Raw genomic sequence first — 22,010 nt, 5'->3', positions numbered from 1 at the left:
TTACTTTTACTTGAGTAGATATTTGGATCAGTACTTTCACTTTTACTTAAGTCGTTTTTTACACAGGTACTTTTACTTCTACTCGAGTAAAGAATCTGGGTACTTTTGCCATCTCTGATATTCGATTGCAATGCTTGCATCCGTGCATGCATTGCAATGCTTGCAATGCTAACGTATCGTGCTAACGTAACTGACACTCGTCATTCACACAAACACGTCGGCGTGAAACTAGTCTCTTTTTTTTCTTATTTAGTTAGTTTATCCACTTTAAAATGATAAAATACAATCTATATATATGTAGCGCCTGTAGTCTTTCTGGCTAATAACAATAATAACACTACATTCTCTAGGTTCGTAAGAGCTGGTAATAGTGAACAATTTATTGTCACAATTATTGAATTGCAATGAATGAAAATAAAAAAATAAAATAAAATACAGAAAAATAGAGCTCTTTAATTTGTCAAAAATAAAAAAAGTTCAAAGAAAATTGTCCATCCTTCTCTTTTTCGAAGGTCACAGTTCAAGGTTCAATTGCGTTTATGTTCTGTGTAATGTTCAGTCCAATGTTCAATTACTACCCGGGTAGATTTGTGTATGGGTTCTTATCTGTGTGAAGTGAATCGATGTCGGGGCTCCTCGGATTGGGTTCACAGCTGGCCAGGCTGGGACCCGCTCCGTCTGAATCTTTCTCTCGCTGGATTGGCTCGCCACCGAACCCTTGGCTCGGAATTCTGGATCCGAAGTCTTAATCCGTCGAACAAAAACCAGTCTACACAGAGAGTGTAGAACAAATAATCATTACTTTCTATTCAATTGACATCTTTCTACTTTCACTTTTCACTCTAATTCTTTCACATAAATACCCAAATAAAGGATACTCTGCATTTAAATGCTTTAAATGAGACTGCATATTTTTTACAGTACAGTATAAGTACTTTTACCATGACTATTATTTACCATGAACTTATAATTCAACATAAATCACCTTATTTATTTCAATAAAGCTCTATTTATATTTAAAAACAGCTCAATAAATCAGAATTTACATTTTTAACACAATATTTATCTTTTAACCATAGCTTTTTATCTGTTTTTAACCATAAAGTTACAGTATAAACTCTAAACAGGATAAATTCTTTTTAACAGAATACATATTAAACCATCACTAGTGCAAAAACACTGAATACATTCATCTCAATGACCGGAAAAATAATTAGCATGACCCGGTATCATTTAACCACATTTCTGTACCATAGATGTCTCCATTTCTCATCTCAAGTCACAGTAAAGGCTCATTAGCTTAACCAGCTAGCACACATTAGCTTAGATAGCTTCACAATTAGCATTCATATCACCTTTAGCAGGTAACACCCAGAATTAGCATAGCGGCGACTAGCATTAGCTTCGCGCTAGGTTGTTAGCGATCTTTTTACAGCTCGTTTTCAATATACACAATGATACAGCAGGTACCAGAGTAGGTTTAAAACATTAACGAAACATAGCATGAACTTAGCATGGACTCCGACTGGTTTTTATGAACATATTTCAGTCACAGGAACTTTATCTTATCATGCTAATAGCAACAACTAGCCTGAGGCTTGCTCAGCAACTTAGCATTTTCTTACCGGAGTTCTCAGGGACACTTAACACGATAAACTCAGCCTCCCGCTCCTTCACACACGCTCGTAACGACTCTGCCTGATAAACAGAAGACTTATGAAGGTTTTGCTCGAGAGTTACTGATGTTTTTTTTTAAAGTATATTTTTTGGCTTTTCATGCCTTTATTTGATAGGACAGTTGAGAGCGCGACAGGAAATGGGAGGCAGAGACGGGGGGAACGACACGCAGGACAGGGCCGTCCGACGCGGGACCCGAACCGGGGCCGCCTGCAGCGAGGACCACAGCCCCAACACATGGGGCGGGTGCTCCACCAACTGAACCAAACCCCGCCCCGAGAGTTACTGATGTTTTAGCGTGGTTTTGTTCACTTTACATACCCCGTTTCTTCAGCTCGGTTCATGTGCGACCGCTCTGCTCGGTGTCTCAGCTTGATCTAAGATGGCGGACGGTGCACACTGTGATCATGCACAGGTCACGTTCGGGGGCACGTTCAATGCGTCGGTGATTACTCGCAGGGGTGCTGCGCCACCAAGTGGGGAAACGGGGGTACTACATCTAAACTACAAAAATGGGTTTAGTAACCATGTGGGTTACATATATGTTTTCCATGCAAATATGTGCACTTTACCGGAATACATCGAAGCTCTCGAGTTTTTCTCCGCTCTCTACCGATCGGCTCCCCGTCAGAGATGCAGCGGCGCCCTGATTGGCCAGACTGTAGACTGTAGACAACTGTAGACAGACGGGCGTCGCGATTGGCCCAAACTGTAGACTCCGGTCCAGTGAACTTTTTAAATTCTAGAGCGTAGAGTGTAGAGTATTTTCATTGAGAAAAATTATTATAAACAAAAACATCCAATACTGCCAATATACACTACACAGTCTCACGAGAAAAGAGCCCGACGACAGGCAGTGAGAACAACATCACATGAATAAACGGGTACAGTAAGAGAATACAGCTACAGATTAATAGTATACATATTTATAGTTATCGACCCAACACTGTGCAGTTTAACACAATATAAAAACTAACAAGGCTAAGGTGCGCAGAGGTATTCGCCAAAAAAAACAAAACAAATCCCCATTAAAGGGGTAATCTCATTGCTTTCCCCGTATGTTTTACAGATGTCAAGACCCAGATGTTTTCCATGGCTCCTTTTGGTTCCGCTCAGAGTTATATTTATCCCATGGAGGCCTTCACTCATCCGTCTACATGGTGTTCACCTTTATTTATATAGCACGTTTAAAAGACCTGTCACGGTCAACCAAAGTGCTTTACAGCGCAGAAGTAAAAAAAAAAAAAAAATTGCATAACAATACAATACAATTGTTGTAAATGTTCAGTGGCGGATACCACTGCGCACCTTAGCCTTGTTAATTAATATTTTTTATATTGTGGTCCCTGTTAAACTATGCACTCTTTTCTCGTGAGACTGTGTAGTGTATCTTGGCAGTATTGGATGTTTTTGTTTAATTTTTCTCAATGAAAATACTCTGCCTTTTTTTTTCTTGTGTGCGGGTCCACACCTCCACGCCAATCAGGCCCAGCTGTGGACACACCCCCCCTCATTAATTTGTTCCCCCTTTTAAAACATTGTAACAACACACGGCTACGGAGTGTGCCACATTCTCCTCTTTTTCCTTTGTTCATTTTTTGTTTGTGAGCACCTCATCAACGCAGGTGTGCGCTCTCCTCTTCAAAAGACTCTTGTTTCTGTTGTTAAAATCTCTTTATTGGTTAATAAAATTGGATAAAAACTACCAATGATGCATTTATTGATTGGTGGTAGTAATTAAGATATACTTTATTAGTCCTTGACAGGAAACTTGTCAAGTGCTGACACAGCTGCATCTAAAACCACACATGCATATAGCGAGCACATGGTACTCATACATCTGCACATTCACATGTACACATAGTGTACGCACACATTAATAAAGCACACTGCTACTGTAGATGAGATCACTAAAGTGCAAGGCAAGGCAATTTTATTTGTATAGCCCGTTTTTACAAACAGTTTGTCTCAAAGGGCTTTACATGGCATGGCATCAACAACCATCTTTCAGCCAGGAACTGGGATGTTGTTGAGGTTTTTCTGGGATGTTGTCGAGGTTTTTCTGGGATGTTGTTGAGGTTTTTCCACAGATGCACGCAGCCTCTAGCCTCCCAGGAACTGGGATGTTGTTGAGGTTTTTCCACAGATGCACGCAGCCTCTAGCCTCCCAGGAACTGGGATGTTGTCGAGGTTTTTCTGGGATGTTGTCGAGGTTTTTCCACAGATGCACGCAGCCCTCCCGCCCCACCTGCAACACAAGATGAGAAGAAAACAAACAAACAAGGCTGTGAGAAGGTGAGCAACCCCCTCCCCTTTCTCACCGTCACCTGGGGGTGGACGCCATTGTCTGGCGTCTCCCACGAGGCAGAGAGAAAGACTCTGGGTGGACATTCCCACACACACACACACTTACACACGCACTCCTTTAAGGGAAACCGGGACGTCGGTATGGTGTTTATGTTTATATTAATCATGTGTTTGTTGTGTTTGTAAACATGTGCGGCGTGAGCCGTGTGCCGGCGTCGGGAGCGCGGTGCGCTGCGATTCGCCTTCACCACACCTACAACTCACCTGTAACAGTTTCTCTCCATACAATCATCCTGGCGTGAAGTGAGGTACCCACTGCTCGTCCCATACTTCATCCATTCACAGTTAAAGACGCTGGTCCAGCACATACTCTCATACACGCTCACACACTCACCTGCACATCTCCCAGCTCCTCAGTGGAAGCGCGCGCCGCTGCAGGGGCGGGCTTTATCGAGCGGGGGCCCGGGTGGGCATAGCCCATGGTGCCCAGGGGTGTTTGATTTTGTATGTGTATGATGTGATTAATTATTGTACAAAGCTGTGGTATATTTGTGTACATTATATGAAGTGTGTAAAGGAGAGAGTAGGTATGGTGTATTATATTGTATATTGGTGGTGTTAAAGGGGCAGTTGTGGGCCATTATGTTATTGGTGTTCCCCTCATTAATGGTTTGCCCCAATTAGCCTTGGTAGGCTGCTGTATTTAAGGGAGCTTCATTCAGCTCTCTGGAGCTCTGAGTGGAGGTAGTCTGCTGCGAGGCTATGCTCCATGTGCATTTTGGTTTGCTTACCTTTGCCCTCATATTGAGTGTTTTTGTACAGCTTTTGCGTGTAAAATAAAAAGCCTGTTATTTTTGGCACTCAACGCTTTGCGCTCTCTTTTCCACCTCCGACACCTAAGTCTGGTCTGCCCGGGTCCCCATTACGTGGGGGAGGCCGCGCCGGTCCCGCACAAAGGCATTACTTAGTATGTCAGGCAGGACAGGAAAATGGCAACAAAACAGCTCAAATCTACAGACTGACCAGTGCAATCAGCCTAGCAATTTAAGTGCAAGATCAACACTTGAATACAATCTTAAACAGTATAAACAACCTACAACTACTATAATGCAAGCTGCTCAGACTCGGAAGACTGTGACTGACATCCAAGGAGTTTGTCCACTGCCTTCTGGAAGTCAGAGAAAGTCTCAAATGTCTGTCCAGAAAGTTCTTTAGGGGTGGAAGATTTTGAGGCTTTACAAAAGTTTTTTTGGGGGGGATTTTCTTCAGAATAAAACACACAGGACTCTCACAGGTCAGAGGAGCAGCCACAGTGACAGGCTCATCTCCCTGACCTGCAGGGCAGAAAGATTCAGGAAACCCTTCATTCCTGCTGCCATCAAAATGCACAATGCCATTTGTAAGGCTATACACGTTTACTTGGCATTTATATCATATCATTTTAGGTTATTGCAATTTGAATGTCCCTCCAGGGGGATGAATTAAGTATTTTTCTTCTTCTTCTATGGAGAAGGGGGTAGTAGGACTAAGCTAATGCTTCTTTCTACTCCTTTTCAAACATACAAAGCCTTGTATTGACCAAATGTGATATATATCATTCACATGTATGAAATAAAGCATGGCATGCATGCTTTATTTCATACATGTGAATGATATATGCACTTTCATTCATTCATTCATTCATTCATTCATTCATTCATACATATTCGATTGCAATGTCGATTGCAATGCTGGGCTGTGTTCTGAGAAAAGATAGTTAACCCAGCTAGCCGTTAACATCTGTTAGTGTTATTTTAAACAAGGTGTTGATTAAAAATTATATATAATGATAATAATATATAATATCTAAATGACATCTGGGAATGAGCCAAGTTAACGTATCGGTAACGTAACTGACGCTCGTCATTCACACAAACACGTCGGCGTGAAACTAGTCTCTTTTTTTTCTTATTTAGTTAGTTTATCCACTTTAAAATGATAAAATACAATCTATATATATGTTTTCCATGCAAATATGTGCACTTTACCGGAATAAATCGAAGCTCTCGAGTTTTTCTCCGCTCTCTACCGGTCGGCTTCCTGTCAGAGATTCAGCTGCGCCCTGATTGGCCAGACTGTAGACTGTAGACAACTGTAGACAGACGGGCGTCGGGATTGGCCCAAACTGTAGACAACTGTAGACTCTGGTCCAATGAGAGGCCGTTAGAGTCTACAGTCTACAGTCAACAGGTGCGTTCAAGATGAGCCAGGCGTGCGCAGAATCGATCGCCGGTGACCAGCGCACAATGCATGCCGGTTAGATTTGTGTCCGACTTGATCCCGACTTGCTCTGACGTCATGCACGCGCCTGCAACGATAACCTCACGAGATCAAGGCGGCCGCAGCTTTTAAAGCCAGGCGCCGCAGTTGCTTTCCACCGACTGCAACCGCCTGCAAGCCTCAGGGCATGATGGAAACGCACCAGATCATGAGCTGATTGGCTCTTAGTTAGGACTGCAAACACTACGTGTTGTTGTATAATGCTAGATTATATGAATCTCATGTTGTAGGCTACTGCTTAAAAAAATATTCACACTGAATCAAACTTATATCCTGAGAAATATATTGGTTATTTATTGGAAAATTGCAGTACAGCATAAGAAATATATACTTTGGTGACTTCCTGTTTGTATTGACGGCGGCTGGAAACTGTCCGACTTGACTGCAGCTTTCTGTCACCACCCCCTGCTGCTGCCGCCTGCTCTCGCCGACCGTCCAGGCGAGGCGCAGTTCATCTCGAACGAGCCTACTGTGCACGTCGGTTGGGAGGACATCTGCGAATTCCCCAAATGTGGGAATCTCGACTGCATAATTTCTGGTAGTGGGGGACTGCGTTCGCGCTCTCCCCTGATGGTTGTGTTGAAGGCAAAACAAAGGGCCCCGGAAGCAGGCAGACTGACTCGGTCTTTTCTTTCAGTTTGCTTGTCCCAGTCAAAATTGCAGCAGGGCCTGATCCTCTTCAAGTCAGCCCGCATCGGATGGAGGTGGGCTTGACTGACCCTAACGGAGCGCTCTTTTGCTTTTGTTTGGGCAGGGGGCTTGAACAGTGGTCAGAGCAGACAAACGCGCATGTCACATGTCCTAGTCAAATCGCAGCAGGGCTCGATCCTCTTCAGCACACCCCGCAGCAGATGGATGTGGGCTGACGGTGCCGCACCCCGGAATCACCCCGTCTGAGCACCGTCAGCCTGGGGGCCCTGCCTGGGAAGGAGGCGCCAGTCTCTGAGGCTTCCAACTCATACTTACCTGGCAGGGGAGATACCATGATCAAGAAGATTCTGGTGTCTTTCTCTAGCCAGTGTATGAATATAGTCACAGTCGTGCGGTGTATGGGGCGTGGCATGTTCTTCGCAGAACTCCACACCCTGCACCCAGTTGAGTCGGAAGATCATCATGGCTTCAGCACCAAACCAAGCTCCGAGAAGAAATGCTGTCCGTTTTGACCTTCTCGATGATCTGCAGATGGACAGATTGCAGTTCAGCTGACAAATTCTTCAAAAAGAACTTGGATTCTCTACAAACCAGCTGGAATACATCTTCGCATATCCTGGAAAGAAGATCTTTGAAGTGATATTCACCACTGGTCAACACCTGGAAAATTGCCTGGAAAAGTTTGAACAGAAGAAAAGGTCAGTGCCATGTTTCAAGAAGATTAACATTACACCTCTGGCAGAGAGAGACCTGAAAACAGTTAATGTTATCATCTATTCTGAGAAAGTAAGAAATCAAGATGTTTGGACATGGATGACACGATACTGTGAAGTGATTCATGGCACAGAAGTGGTCGACATTGATGGAATCAAAACTGGTTCTCGACGTTTTCAAGTCCGTCTATTAAGAAAGGAAGGGATCCTCCAACATCTCCCAAATACCATCCAGCTAGGAGCCCTGAGAGGATATGTCTTTTATCCTGGGCAGCCAAAGGAATGCAGAAAATGTGGCAGCCAAGACCACCTGGCTGCTGCCTGTACCATGGCCATCTGCAGAAACTGTAAAGCCTCAGACCATACAACAGCTCAATGCAAGGTTCCAGTCAAATGTAACCTTTGCTCCTCAACTGCTCATCGCTTCAGAGATTGCCCACAAGCTTACTCCAACAGAGTTGGTAGGACAAATAATGCTCACAAATCAAGAACACGCCATAGAAGAACCTGATGATAGCCAGCTACTCATTCCAGATACCATTGTGGAACCTTCAGATATAGCGAACCAACAGACAATTGAAGAAGCCGACAAAGAGTCGGAAGAGGAAACACAAGACAGTACTCAGGCCTTAGATTGGAGCGCTCTGGCATCTGATGAAAACGAGGAACCATCCAACCCACCCCCCCTCTCCGACCCCAACCTCCCACCCCTCCCCCCTCCTCCCCCTCCTTTCTTTCCCCCCGCCTGCCCCCCTCCGCTACAGAAGACCAAGTCTCCCTTGACATTGGCCCCCAAGAACAAAGCAACGCCAATGACACTTCAAGACGTGGGGAATCTTCTGGACAATCTGATGGCTAACATCCCACAAGCATGCCCCCCACAACCATTCTCCAGTGGACAGGCCCCAGCCCCCCTGAGGTTGGAACGACCGGACCCAATGTCAGACCCCAGCCCTCAGTCCTCCATGGAGCAAGCCAAAGGAACTCATCAATCCTCACAAGCATCTGTGATTACCACCTTGGGATTGGGATTGAGTGCAGCTGGTTCCCCTTCAAAAAAACGGCCCCAAGAACCTACTTCATCAGGTGAATCTTCTCCATCTCTCTCACCTGTTTCTTCCCTGGTTGATTGGTCTAGCTTCCCCCCTTCAGCAAACCCATTCTTGGAGCAGAAAGATGTTGTTGCCTTCTCAGCAACAACACTGATTAAACATATGTCACAAGATGAAAATGAGGCAGGAAAACATAAGAAAAAGAAGAAGAAGAAGAACAGATAAAACTAGAGTCTTTTTTCTCATGTATGTATTTAAATGAATCTTAAGAATATCTTATATTGTCTCTTCATGACATTACTATCTGTCGCATCTCTCAATACAAGAGGTCTAAATGACCCGATAAAGTGTATGTCTGCTCTTAACTTTCTCTATTCAGAAGGTAATGACATCTACCTACTTCAAGAATGTAACCTATCATATAAAGAGAGATATAAAGATTTTGAGAAAAAATGGCCATATGGCCCATCAATCTGGTCTGGAGACAACAAAAATAGATCATCCGGAGTGGCAATATTATTTAGAGGATTGAACTATAACGTTCAGAAGATTCAACGGATAATAGATGGAAGAATTCTCTGTGTGGACATTTCATTATACAACATTAATCTCAGAATAATCAACATCTATGCCCCGGTGGAACTTCAAGAACGACTTAACACTCTAAAAGTATTACAACCTCTTTTGTTATGCAGCAGGGAGATAATACTGGGAGGTGATTTCAACTGCTTATTGGGCAAAAAAGATAAACTAACCACCTCCAGTGTAAAGCTAGATTCCAGCTCAGAAATTCTTAATAACATTATTAAAGATTTTAAACTAGTAGATACTTACCGTTCCAAAAACCTGAATTCCCCAGGATATACTTGGTCCAATGGCAGAACACACTCCAGAATAGACTTCCTGCTGACATCAAGAGGGCTGCAAGTAGCCAATGCAGCAGCAACTCCAGCTTTTTTTTCTGACCATGTAAAGATTGAATGTTCTCTCCTGTTAAAGGGAAATACAAAACGAGGTAAAGGGTCATGGAAACTTAATTTATCTCTGCTCCAAGATGAAAAAGTGATCAATAATCTTAAAACGAAATTAACTCAATGGGACTCACTTAAGCCTTTGTTCAACTCTGTGGGAGAATGGTGGGAGGATGTGAAGATACGAATAAAAACTTATTTTATAGAGGTGGGCAAAAGAAAGGCCAAAATGAGACAATATAAGCTGAAAAAACTTCAGGCAAAACTACAACGTTTCTTTACAATGGCTCATGCTGGTTTTGAGGTTGCTGAAGATATTTCCCAATTAAAGAGGGAAATGTCACGTCTTTCAGATAAGACCAGCCGAGGATTACTAATCCGAAGTAGAGTCCAACACTTGGAGAATAATGAAAAATGTTCAAGATATTTTTTTAAAAAGATGGCAAAACCAAAAAATTTCATAGATGTTTTAAAAGACAAAGAAGAGCAAGATTTGACAAATATAGAAAAAATACTTACCTTTGTACACTCCTTTTATTCTGACCTCTACACAGACGAAGATCCAGATGAAACAGCCACAGAAAACCTTTTCTCAAAAGTAAATGGAAATGTTAAAGAATGGGAAAAAAAGCTTGACAGCAAACTATCTGTAGAAGAATTAACAAATGCAATAAACAGTATGCAAAATAATAAGACTCCAGGGGCAGATGGGCTACCAAAAGAATTTTACTTCACGTTCTGGTCAGAACTAAAGCTTCCTCTTTTAGAAATGTATAATGAAAGTCTGTGCCTGGGAATACTGCCACCTTCACTGAGGGAAGGCACCATTTCTCTGTTATTTAAAAAAGGAGACAAAAAAGATATAAAAAATTGGCGACCACTTACCTTACTTGGGGTGGATCGCAAGATTCTTGCAAAAGTTTTTTTTCTACGTATGCAGGGGGTGATGGAAAAAATAGTTGGAGTCGAACAGACCTGTGCTGTCCCAGGACGATCTACAGTGGGTACTAGTTTCATTTGGACGGTTTCACGCGAGATTCACGCGTGAGTCACGGGAGGCTCACGCGGATTTTTTGTGGAGGAGTAATTGTGTTTTCACCAGAAGCTGCAATGTGCCCAAACAACCGCCAGGTGGCATCTGTGAGCAGCAGATCGCCTCTATAAGACAGCAGCACGGAGCAGTGAACACGAATGGGGAATGCAATATAATAATAATAATAATACAGTATAGTTTTTCAATGAGAAAAATGTAACGACGGCAGCTATACGTCTCACTCTCTTTTATCGATCCTCTTGTCAGCTCCAAACACACCCATCTGCACCGCGATTATGGACCACAGCGTGGTTTTCTACACAGCAGTTAATTAACTCAGTGGGCGATGCTGCCGGTGTGTTTTTAAAATGAGCCAACTACTGTACAGTAGTGTTCATTCCCCACCTTGTTTGACTGAGAGTGTAGCTGGATGATTTCTCATGAATGAACGGGCAATAGCCTATGTCACTTTCGGGCTGGGCGATAAAACAGGATATCCTGAAATAACTTTCCCTCGATAGAAATAGGCTACAAGATGTGTGGATATAGGTTTCATTCATCCATGTTTTGACAGACAACACAAACAACCAGTGGCAGGGACGGACTGGCCATAGGGCAATATGGGCAAATACCACAGCAGCCGCGACCGAAGATGCAGCCGTGCTGATGTGACCGCAAAAAAAAAAAGTCAGTCGGGGTCAGCTGGTTTACAGCCGGCCGACTCTGAAACACTCGAGACACAATAACATTAGTAACGCAAGAAAGGTATAGTTCACTTAGTAGAGCAGCTCTCACTGTAAGCAAAGATTTTATTTCAGTCTGGGATGCCAACGTGCAGTTTTAGTGAACAATGCATTTTCTCTTATCATCATTATTATGATCACTGATAGGCTATAGCCTATATGTGCGGCTATATATACCGTATGTGTGTGTTTGTGTGTGTTTGTGTAATGCAAGGGTGCTTTAAAAAAACACAGTTGTCTGGATGGACAGCAGGCATTTTTCTCACAACCGACCTCAAAAGCGAGGGCAGGTCCGCCGAAGCATCATTCCGCCCGTTGTCTTTGTTGTTACTTTGTTGCCGCTGCACAGAGCACATGGCTACTTAATTATGCACGTGCTGACCATATATGGTTATTAAAAAAAAACCCATCTCTGATCTCTGCCCGCACATAGACAGACACAGGTTCACATACAGACAGGGGCGCACGGCAAATGCAGCTGCAGCGCTATTAAACTAGAGCAACAGCAACTCTCATATTTAAATTGTGTTTTATATTCATTTCATATATTTCACTGATTGCAATTAGGCTATAGAATGCTAGTGTGTGTTTTATTGAAAGCGAGGCTAGGTGAAAATCGCTACAGTGTGGTTTATATGCAGCGGTCTGTAGGACCAGCTTAATAGACACATCAGCGACACATTAGCACCTTAATTTATCTCTGATCAATAGGTGTGCTTGTGGATACTTCACTCAAGTAGGCTACAGCCCTGCCCCCCACAGAACTTCACACAGCTGTTCAGTCAGCGTAGAAAAACCGGTTCTTACAGTAGCTACCTCTCCTCACACTTTTCATAAGCCGGAGGACAAAACTGTAGGCTTCATTGTTTCGTTTCATTTCGTTAAGTGAAAATCATCTCTGAATTATGGAACTAAAAATAAAATAGGCTTATCTTTAAAAAAAAAGATCCTATGATATTTAGCCTAATTGCATTATTTTTATTCAAATGTGACTGAGACCTTTATCTACCTAAACAGATGGTAACATGAATAAATATCCTGTTTTGTATTTTTCTGGAAACTGTTACATTATGTAATGTGACCGCGGCACTCTCTCCCCCTCTCTCCCTCCCGAATTGGGCATATTATGATAAATATAACTGATGAAAACAATAATTGAAGAAAAAATAAGCTATTGTCGGCCCGAGGTAGGCTATAAATGCCCAGAAATCGAATGTTTCATTTGTGTAAGTCGTAAGCTTCAGAAACCATCACACATGGAAAAGTCACGGACTGAGAGACCTGTAGTTTTAATGTAAACAAAGTCATTTACGTAAGAAAAACACAAACGTCCGTGTGAGACCATCTGGGTGGTTCTAGTGTTAACATTAGCCTAATGAAGAATGAAGAAAACACGTTACAAATGAACTATGACCGAATTGACAGCAGAAACAGTGTGCACTTATCTCAAGGAAATTTAAATCGAATGCAACTGTAACTTGTAATCCAAGAGGATAAGAGGTGAAACGTCTTCCTAGACAAATAACCAAGTCCAGTTGCATTCGATTTAAATTTCCTTGAGATAACTATGACCGGGAGTCCGGGACAAACGATAATATTCACAGGTTTAGTGCACGTGCACACGCCGGCCGGAGTCAACTCGCAACAATGTAGCTTTCCCTCGATTAAAGTAGTTCTGTCATCTCCCACTTTGTACCGGATAAGAGACAGCACCCGACAGATACAGTATGCTAAATGTTTGGATGCAGGTTGAAGTGTCAGTAGTCGCTGCAGGGACGATTGATACAGCTGTTTCAAATGTCCCTCACGCCACCGTGCGTAGTGATTGTGGTCACACTGCGCGATCAAAATATGTATATAAATCACCAAATTAATACCCTATTGTTTTGCAATGAACAACAACCGATTTGAATGAACAACATATTTTTAATAAACACCAGATATTTTTAATGAACAAAACGTGTTTATGACATGAATCAACAGATATTCAGCAAAGTGAGGGGAAAATGAAATGAAATGAAAATGAAAATGCAGTCGTCCAACAACTCGTACAAAAGAAGAAAGGCGAGTTTAATCGAAATGCGGATCCTGACAATTACGCACGGGACAAAAATATTTATGTGACCTATTTATATTGTGAGAAATTATGTGACATTTTGGCAATGACGAGTACACTAGTATGTTGTCTGATATGCTGCATAAAAACGAGAGTAATGACAGTAGTTTCTGTTTAAAACGCTGTTTCAACCGTCCCTCCTCTGTGTCTCTAACGACCCGCATAGGTGGGGCGTTTGAGACAAATGTCAACTTATGTTCAAAGTTATAAAACATCGCGATCATCCAACATATGTGTTAAATTACACTTGTAACTAAGAGAATACACATGTGAGTTGTTGATCACATGATACAAATGTTTGTGTACATAACATCATCTTTGAAAAAGACGTTTAATGAAAAGTGTATCAATCGACCCTGCGCTCCTCAAACTTGGAGCCACCCAGCCAGGCTACAGGAGAGATCAAAGATATGCAGGGGACCCCCAAAAGGCTGAGAACCACTGATCCTGTTGAACGTAGGCTACTGTAACCACTGTGAAACAATAAAAACAACAACATTGATCTGATTGACCGGCGTAGCGGTCCCTCTCTCCATTCACTCTCTAGCTCTCTCGACCACAGCTGCAAATGAAGTACCTATGGCCTATGAACAGCGCCACTCTCCATTGCAGCTACGTTGTGGTCAAACGTGGAATTACCCCAAAATCTTTTGAGCTGCATCTCAGTACGATGCTTCCACCTAGTGGCTACAGTGTGACCTACAATTTCACGCAACGCGTGAATCACGCGTTACGTGAGGGAAACGTCCAAATGAAACTAGTACCCACTGTATGAGTGACAGCCTTGCTTTAATTAGAGACTCTTACCTTTATGCTATAGATCGTAATGTACCTTTATGTATTGCTGGTTTGGATCTGGAAAAAGCCTTTGATAGGCTGAGTCACAAGTACATAAGAGAGGTGTTAATAAGATTAGGTTTTCCCCCACAGTTAAGAGCATGGATTAATCTATTGTATTTTGACTGCTTTAGTAAAGTCAACATAAATGGTTTATATACAGAACCTATTAAGATCCAGTCAGGAGTTAGGCAAGGCTGCCCGCTATCAGTGTGCCTGTTCGTCTTAGCTATGGAGCCCTTAGCCTGTGGAATTAGATCAGACCAAAAAATTCAAGGCCTTCCTGTACCAGGTAGTAATGGAAAGGAGGCCAACATTTCCCTGTACATGGATGATGTAACTATCCTGTGTACTAATAATAACTCAATGGTCAAAGTGCTCCAGTGGTGTGAACAATTTCACCTGGCTTCTAGAGCCAGATTGAACAAGACCAAAAGCGAAATCCTCTATCTTAATTGGCCAGAAAAAAACCCTAACATAGATCTAATAGAAAAAACAGAGAGGATAAAGATATTGGGGGTGGAAATTGGGAAAAATATGGAAACTGTAAATTGGGAAAATAGACTACCTGCTATCAAAGGGAAACTACTACAGTGGGAGGAAAGAGAGTTGACACTTACTGGGAAAGTCCTTGTAATAAAAGCAGAGGTGTTGGCCTCATTAACCTCCCTTGCAGCCACACTACCAGTACCACAATCCTTTGTTGGATCCTTGAGACGCACCATGTTCCAATTTATCTGGAGCTCTCAACAAGAATATGTAAAAAGAGAAATTATGTATAAACCTTTAACAAAAGGAGGGAAGGCTGTCCCAGACCTTAAAGTTAAACTTGATGCTTTGTTTTTAACGCCAATTTTGAATGCCATTCTTAATAATACAAGTCTATGGCACCATTTTGCCATTCTCTGGGTGGGGGGAACGATACTCAGAAGATTAGGTAGAAAAATCTCTCTTTGCATTCCTTATGCAGAAAGCAGACCAACCATATATGAGAAAGTTTTGACTCTCTTTAAAGCTGCTAAACTAAAGGAAATAACTGGCTGTAAAATAACTAGAATGAAAGTAGAAGAGAATCTGTCAACACTCAACCAAGGTCTGGTACCAGTGGGTACATTACCAGAAAAGCAATGTATTAAAGTCTGGCAAAATATAAATTCAACGTGTTTACTTAATGATCATAAAGATTTGGCGTGGAAAATAGTTCAAAACTGTATCCCCACAAGAGCCTTCTTAAAAAAGAGAGGTGGTACAAAGAATTCTACATGTCCAATAAAATATTGCAATGATGTGGAAGATGTGACCCACCGTTTCTGGTCATGCCCGGCATCAGAAGCAGTGTGGGAAACATTAAATCATTGGTTAGCAGCACTTTTTAGATCTCCAACTGTTAGAGATGTCTTGTATGGAAATCTTAACACTGACGGAAGTGATAGAATAACAAGGTGGTGGCTACTTATAAATTGTGTTAAAGAAAGTACTTGGAAATGTCGCAATCTTGCAGCTTTTAAATATTTTCAGATCTCAACCGAGTCGGTAATAAAGGTAGCAATAGCAAGGGTTAAAGATTATATAATGATGGATAGACTCAAATATGAAGAATACGAGGTTAGGAAGTTGTGGAAAATGGAAGAAATCCCTGAAATTTTTAAAGATGAATTTCTTAATTGATGTTATGATTAAATGACATATGTAACACTTGTAATTTGTACTATTACAGAGATGTGATGATACACTTATTTTTTTTGGTATTGTTAAATTTTGTAACTTATTGTAAGGCAGAATTGTATTTTGAATGAATCTATATGTACTTTGTTCCCTTTTTGATTGGTATCAATAAAGTTGTCTAAAAAGTGAAAAAGTGGTTCACCCAGGGCGAGGCTCAGCCATTGCACACCGGCTGTGCTGACCCCTGCGAATTCCCCAAATGTGGGAATCTCGACTGCATAATTTCTGGTAGTGGGGGACTGCGTTCGCGCTCTCCCCTGATGGTTGTGTTGAAGGCAAAACAAAGGGCCCCGGAAGCAGGCAGACTGACTCGGTCTTTTCTTTCAGTTTGCTTGTCCCAGTCAAAATTGCAGCAGGGCCTGATCCTCTTCAAGGCAGCCCGCATCGGATGGAGGTGGGCTTGCAGCAGGGCCTGATCCTCTTCAAGGCAGCCCGCATCGGATGGAGGTGGGCTTGACTGACCCTAACGGAGCGCTCTTTTGCTTTTGTTTGGGCAGGGGGCTTGAACAGTGGTCAGAGCAGACAAACGCGCATGTCACATGTCCTAGTCAAATCGCAGCAGGGCTCGATCCTCTTCAGCACACCCCGCAGCAGATGGATGTGGGCTGACGGTGCCGCACCCCGGAATCACCCCGTCTGAGCACCGTCAGCCTGGGGGCCCTGCCTGGGAAGGAGGCGCCAGTCTCTGAGGCTTCCAACTCATACTTACCTGGCAGGGGAGATACCATGATCAAGAAGGTGGTTCACCCAGGGCGAGGCTCAGCCATTGCACACCGGCTGTGCTGACCCCTGCCGCGAATGGCGATGGGGCAGTATGGAGTGCAAAGTTGGATGTAGACTGTAGGGCAAAAGTAGGTTGTGATTGGGTGGATGCCAGGCTTATTTGCATATTTCCCAGAAGTCTGTGAAGCTGTCAACAGAGCAGGAAGGAGATGTATGAGATGGCATGATGGTGGATCATGGGAAATAAACATTTCTTTTGGAATTATATTTTATAAGTGATACTGAACATCATATTTAGTCAGATTCTTGTATTGATGTTCTGATAATTTCATTTCATTTCATTTCATTCATTTATTAGTTTATTTCATGGGGACAGTGCACCACTAATCAACAGAGTTAAAAGAAAAACTGTAAGTGGGCCAGAGTTAGCCAACAAGGATAATACATTTTTGTATGAAAAGAATCACCTCATTTGTGTCATTGTGTAGGCAAGGTAGTAATTATTATTATTATTATGATGAATATTAATAACATAGCAGTAGTACAAAACCATGCTCCTGTTTGTTTCAGATGCCAAGATGTTTCTGCTGGTTCTCCCAGACACGGTCGATGGTTGCTCCGTCGTGAGCGTAATGGTGAGGAGCGCTGAGCGGTTCTGATGACTGTGAGAACAGAAACTCCAAACCAATGAGTTCATCACCAGCCGGTTAAGACGATCTACCAGAGGAGACAGGTACACCATGTGCTTTCTCCCCTTTTGTCCTCCAGCTAGAGGACAAAACATAATTTGACAGTAAGCACAAAAAGTTTAAGCGTTCTGGCTGTACTGTAAACACAGTATATGGCGGAACAGATACTCCAAACCAATGAGTTAATCACCAGCAGGAACCGGAGGCCTGTAGTTTCCCTCCTCCACTTCCCCAAATAGTTCCTGACACCTCTGGTTCAGACGATCTACCAGAGGAGACAAGTACCCAATCTGCTTTCTCCCCTTTTGTCCTCCAGCCAGAGGACAAAACATCATTTTCGACCAGCCACTTAAAGGATTTGCCACTGTATTTTCCGGGTGACGATCAGTTGACCCAAACACTGTACCCCATCGCCCTCCGATGGAGTTGGGGTGATTAACTGGCATCTCCTAGTAAGTAAGTAAGTAAGTAAGCACAAAAAGTTTAAGCGTTCTGGCTGACATATTTGGTGATGGTGTATATGTTTTGCCCTGGTGGATCCTAAATACATTCAAGATGTTTCGGTTCTGTTTTCCCAGACACAGTCGATGGTTGCTGTGCCTTTTAACAGAGGAAATATTTGAGGTGGTGGTCTGTCCTAACGGTTGCGTCAAACCTGCTGCAAAGAGCTGCAGGGCTCTATATGGTGTGTTCACAGTGGGGCCCCGCAGCCCAGTGGGGCCCTGCAGCACAGAGGGGACGCAGCGCAGAGGGGCAATGTGACCTATGCATATTGCACCTGAGGCCAGCTCATGTGTGGCCTTTCCTTCAGGTATTTTCCCTTATTTTCCTTTAAACAAAAAGCATGCAACATCACTTCCCATGTTCCCAGACTATCCCACCTCCCTAGATTTGCGAGGAGATTGGAGCCTTTGATTGATTTTATGCAATTTATGCAATTGATGTTTCAGGAAGGCTTTCCTCAGCAGCCTCGGTGAGGGTCGCGTGTGATGTTGTGGTCGGACGGATACCAGGCATGATGGTAATGATCTTGTTTTTTCTGCATTTCACTGCACTGTTTATTAGCCTTGGTTTTAGCTTTGCATGTGACAAATAAAATGCCTCTCTCTCTCTCTCTCTCTCTCTCTCTCTCTCTCTCTCTCTGTTGTGTATGTGTGTTGCAGGTGGACCTGGAAGGGAAGAGCTCACTGTCCAGTCCTGGTCCCAGCGCCGACCTACAAGGACAGTGGGCATGTCCACAAGCCCACTGTCAGGCAGGGAATCATACTTGGTGGGGTGCCCGGTGCGTATTGCCTGCAACAGTAGTGCCATGTCATCACTGTTGCAGGCAAAGACAGCAGCAGAGAGTGCTGCCTTGAATAGGAAGTATTTAAACAATACAAAGGCAAATAAATATGCAGGAGAGGAAAAGAAAATCCTCCCCCTCAATACAAAATCACTAAAACAATTTTTTTTATTTGGGTGGTCTGTCCTAACAGATCATAGGGACTGAACTTCCATCCATGAACTCCATCTACACACTGCTCTGTCAAAAGCGAGCACAGAGGATCATTAAAGACACAACATCCAGCTCACTGCACATACAATCTCAGACACAAACGACCAGACAGCATCATCACACACAGATCACGCTTCTTCAACAGTTTGTACCCGGCTACAGTCAGACTTTTAGCAAACACAAAATAACCCGGGCACATGGCAACACAACACGCACCCACCTCAGTAGCACTTGGCACTTTACACTTATGTATTCTTATATTTATTAACTTAGAGACATAGATCTCTGGCCTTTTTAGAAATGTTATGCCCTTGTCCTTTTTTTAATCCCAGGCTTGAGCCTTTTTAAAGTGTTTTCATTGTGTCGAGTATATCTTTGTGTGTTCTCTTTTGTTTCTCCACCTGACCTGGAACAACCATACAAAAATCCCTGTGTGTATGCACAAATGGCAAATAAAGATTTTTACTTTTTTTAACTTTTTTTTGAACAGCTGCATCAAACCTGTGGATTCAGTGGAAGATGTCGAGTCGGATGAGCATGCCACCGTCTGCCCGCTCACTGAAGTGGGCAGACGGTGGCAGAGAGCAGGAGGTGCCTCTCCAGCTCTCATGTACCTCAACATGAGGCCTTCAGCCATTGGCCTCATCTTGTGGAGGTTAGGACAGACGTGAGGATCTGTCCTTGTTCATTGGCCACGTTGGTGCACCACTCCGCTGTGCCTCTGCCATCTCCCGACAGGTCGGCTGAATGCCTTTGTTCTGTAATTATTATCAGATATATAAGTAATTGGGCAGGTAGGCACACACCATTATGGTAAACATACTTGTTTGTCTGCATTTCACTGCACTGTGCACTGTTTATTAGCCTTGGTTTTAGCTTTGCATGTGACAAATAAAATGTCTGTCTGTTGTGTATGTGTGTTGCAGGTGGACCTGGAAGGCAAGAGCCCACTGTCCGGCCAATGGCGTGGTCTACTGACTCCGTGGCAGCTTTCCTGCAGGCGTTGCAGGCCAGGACCTCCGTCAGCATGGAATACCAGCTGCTGACATATTTGCCTGACTGTTTTTGCATAGCCACAACGGTACAGAAAAGCCGTCTCATAGTCTCTGGCAGGACAATTGGGCCTGGGGCAGCGGAGACTGTACCGCCAGACACCTACTGGTCTCCAGAAAAACAGACGGCTGTGGAAAAAAAGAGTCTGCTGAGGGGACTCTCCCTCCCACCACTCCAGGAAATTCAGGACTTGTCCCTATATGACGCTGCCTTGTGGGAGAGTCCCCTCTCGTCATCCTCCTTTAGCCACTTCAGGTATTCCTTTAGGAGCCCATTGGGGCCAGATTCCCACATTTTGTGCCAGTCTTTGAATTTGACCTGATAACATAACAAAACCATTTTTTATTTGCACCAAGGATGACCCCCCAGCGTGCGGAGTAAAGGCCGTCAAACTGCTGGATGCTGCGGTCAAGCTTGTTCCAGGCACTGATCACTCTCACTGATCACTCTCTCTCTCACACACACACACACACACACACACACACACACACACACACACACACACACACACACAGGTACGGGTGGTTTATAAGGTCTTTTTTCCCATACCAGTTCATACCATGGTTTATGGAGGCACCACTTTCCTGTGGTTGTAGAGAGCTGTAACAAACATTAAGCTGGTATTTCTGAATTTAGAAAAATTCCCCACTATTCAGAATTCAATTCTAGTAAAAGAATCTGGAGATATGAAGGCCTGACATTCTACAGGACTGTGAGGACGGGGCGGGAGGAGGCGTTTCCAGACATGAATATGACTTAGGAGGACCATCCTGGTATATCGAGACATTATTCATACACATACACAAGCCTATCAAACCCTTAGTTGTGAGGACCAACCTGCTATAACTGGACATCACTCATACACATACACAAGCCTATCAAACCCTTAGTTGTGAGGACCAACCTGCTATAACTGGACATCACTCATACACATACACAAGCCTATCAAACCCTTAGTTGTGAGGACCAACCTGCTATAACTGGACATCACTCATACACATACACAAGCCTATCAAACCCTTAGTTATGAGGACCAACCTGCTATAACTGGACATCACTCATACACATACACAAGCCTATCAAACCCTTAGTTATGAGGACCAACCTGCTATAACTGGACATTACTCATACACATACACAAGCCTATTAAACCCTTAGTTGTGAGGACCAACCTGCTATAACTGGACATCACTCATACACATACACAAGCCTATCAAACCCTTAGTTATGAGGACCAACCTGCTATAACTGGACATTACTCATACACATACACAAGCCTATCAAACCCTTAGTTATGAGGACCAACCTGCTATAACTGGACATTACTCATACACATACACAAGCCTATTAAACCCTTAGTTGTGAGGACCAATCTGCTATAACTGGACATTACCTATACAAGCCAAGAAGCCAAGGACCAAAGGACTTAACGACTTCATACCTCTTGTCCTGACCTCTGTGCTTTTACACCTGAAAGCCATCACTAACCCCGTGCAGTTTGCCTACAGAGCCAACAAGTCTGTCGGCATTGCAGTAAACTTGGCCCGTCACTACATCCTCCAGCACCTGGACTCCACAAGAACCTATGCCAGAAATTGCAATATGAAAAATTAACAAAAGAAATATCATCCGAAGAAATTGACAAGGCGATCTCCTCCCTGAAGTCTTCTAAGTCTCCAGGGACTGACGGATTTCCAGGAGAATGGTATAAATCACTGAGGGAACAATTAATACCAATACTACATAAAAGCTTCAATTACACCCTGAGGGAGGGAGTCACCCCCCCATCCTGGAGGGACGCTACCATCTCAAAAATGAATAGGCTAAATAAATAAGAACCGAGTAGAACCGTGTACAGCCGTGTCGCGCTAGTGGGAAAGGAAGTAATGATCGGAATAAGTGT

General features: G+C 43.3%; 1 long non-coding RNA gene and 2 pseudogenes across 1 annotated transcript; 2 read left to right on the top strand and 1 right to left on the bottom strand.

The window, feature by feature from the left end:
* Positions 1-921: 921 nt before the first annotated feature.
* On the bottom strand, positions 922-2,210 carry LOC146964282 (uncharacterized). The gene is made up of 2 exons (XR_015034731.1): positions 1,999-2,210; positions 922-1,698 (listed from the first exon to the last, which is right to left on the bottom strand). It is a non-coding gene; the product is annotated as an uncharacterized LOC146964282 (long non-coding RNA).
* Positions 2,211-16,266: 14,056 nt separating this feature from the next.
* LOC146964281 (U1 spliceosomal RNA) lies at positions 16,267-16,404 on the top strand (annotated as a pseudogene).
* A 441-nt stretch (positions 16,405-16,845) lies between these two features.
* Positions 16,846-16,989, top strand: LOC146964280 (U1 spliceosomal RNA; annotated as a pseudogene).
* Positions 16,990-22,010: the final 5,021 nt, after the last annotated feature.

Source organism: Trachurus japonicus, chromosome 22 (assembly GCF_045865225.1).
Source record: "Trachurus japonicus isolate A0001 chromosome 22, Traja_1.0".
NCBI lineage: Eukaryota > Metazoa > Chordata > Actinopteri > Carangiformes > Carangidae > Trachurus > Trachurus japonicus.
The sequence above is the reverse complement of the archived record's forward strand: the minus strand, read 5'-3'. Positions and strand labels throughout refer to the sequence as shown.